Genomic DNA, 2,441 nt, shown 5'->3' on the forward strand with positions numbered 1-2,441 from the left:
CTAAACGAGGAAGATGGAGATGGAGAGGTGTTGGGAGAGAAAGAGTGGGCCAGAGCTACGCTGTCTGTCCCTGCAGCTGGCTTTAGTTACCATGGAGATTCCAGATTCTTGCATTTAGAGAGAGAAGGTAGATCATTTGGTAACTTTATAGAAAGACACTGGTACCCAGGCTTATATGAGCTCTAATTTGTGGTGTTTTAATGGTTAATAATTAATTTATTAAGGCATTATAGATATTGTTACAGGCATTCAATAAAAAACGATTTTCCGTTGCCAGGTTGTTCAAATGTTTGCTGCTAAAACAATGTTGGCAAACCATTTTTAATACCTACAGTAGTGGTTTCTCTGTATCTAAACTAACTCGCCTGTATTCATAAATGTAAATAAAGTAAATAATTTAATTTATGAATGGATTTTGTTCCAGATGTTGTGCAGATTTTTCTGAGAATATACACAATTGTTTATTGAATGATGTTCTTTCCATTGAACTTAAGAGCTTAAAAGATAAAGTAAGTGTCCCATTAGAGGAGAATAAATACCAGTCACAGCTCAACAACACAAAATGTTTTCTTATTAATGGCTTATAGGTGATTTATTAAGCATTAGTACATAAAAAACTGGCAATAACCCCTTTATAACTAACACCTTATTAGAAGGTCATAGAAACACTTCCACCTTCAGATCATTTCGGGAGCCTGCACACTCATTAAAGCCTTCATACATATTTGTATTTGTATAACGTTCATATGTATTTTTAAAATTCTGTTTAGTTAATTATCAAGCACTTTTAAGTACTTTGACTTTTCAGCACATCTTATTTCTTAATAAACCGAATGTTCCCGTGGACTCTGGTAAATTTATTAAATGCTTAGCAACCATTAAAACCTCTGTGATAGGAGATATGTAGTTTGAGCAGTGTGTCTGAAGCGTCCACACATCCATGATGATGAGATGGGTCCACAGTGAGCGGAGAGCCCCATCCTGTGGCCCAAACGAGAAGTGAAGCGTTATTCTACTACACTGCCGGTTCCTGTAGCACTGTGATGTTTATCATAAATGTTTTATTGTTCCTTTTGCCTCAGGATACTTAGGGCTCCAACTTATGCTTATTTTCATTTTTGATCAGTCTTCTTTTCTTGATTAATTGTGTTAATAAAAGTCAGATAATACTACAATGAGGCAGATTACAATTTCTACAATTCATATTCCTTGTTTTGTCCAAAATTCAAAGATATTTGGTTCACTATCATATAAGACGTAAGGAAAAACAAGCTGGAACAAGAAAATGTTTGGCATTAATGGTTGAATAAGCGACTTTGAATTGATTATCAACATTCATTTCATTTTTTTGTTCTATGCTCCTCTTTGATATGACCAGGGACCACTTCTCTTGCTGTAGATTGAAAGCTGTATTTTTGATCATCACTGATACATTTTAAAGTACCTTACTATTTATTTTGTCTATAGCTGTATTGAAAAACCAGCTGCAGTAGGCAGTAAGTCCTTTGAATGGTGTTTTGATCCTTGCACCTTGTGTCCATTATGCACTCAAGTTCATAATAAAATGAGAAAATACTTTCCATTGATCAAATATTTAATTCATAGCCTACAGGAGTATACAAGAGTATGTATTTATTGAATTAAGCCACCACAAAACATGATGTAGCGTGTAAGCCTATGATATATGAAATGACCTATATTGGGATAATAGATGTTGGGCACACTGCCCAGCACCTCTCATGGCTCAGGGCTCTGTCTTGACTAAATATCCTGCCTGTTTTGTGTCAGCATTTCTTAAATTGCGTCTTTAAAATGCAAATATAGTGACGTTATTGGAGCTTGTGCTTTATATTGACATGTCTGATCTGCTGCTTCCCCCTTTTTGAATTGAGGCCTGTCAACAGCGCCGCGGCTCACAGCAGATAACAGCAGATAGCCTGCAGCGTGGTCATAATAAACGGGTATAAAAGAGCAGGATATGCAAAGCCACGCAGAGAAAAAAAGCCTATTCATGTCATGCCGAAGTGCACTAACAACAACTGCTCGGGCTGGCTTGTCCCTGTTGTGTGTGATGTCATCCAATGGATGAGTGGCTGGCGGCTGCGATGCGCATGTATGCAGTCCACCGCCTCAGCGCATCACAGCGAACCGCACTTGACAGTTTGCCAGGTTAGAGGGGGGAACACACCATTCAAGGGAGGAAACCGGACCTGCTGTATTTCCAGCAGCCAGCCGTCATCCGCAGCCACCCGAGGCAGAGGGTTTCCCGCAGCCTCTCTCTCTCTCTCTCTCATCGACTCCCTCATGCATCATGTTTTTGGATCCATTATGTTTCTCTTCTAACGCGCAGATGACAGCGTAACCTGGGCGGTAAGCTGTTCAGATACCCCGAACACAACACAGTCGCTGTTTTTGTTGAATAGGATCTGTTGTGACTGGAC

The sequence above is a fragment of the Echiichthys vipera genome, assembly GCF_963691815.1.
Source record: "Echiichthys vipera genome assembly, chromosome: 10".
Taxonomy (NCBI): domain Eukaryota; kingdom Metazoa; phylum Chordata; class Actinopteri; order Perciformes; family Trachinidae; genus Echiichthys; species Echiichthys vipera.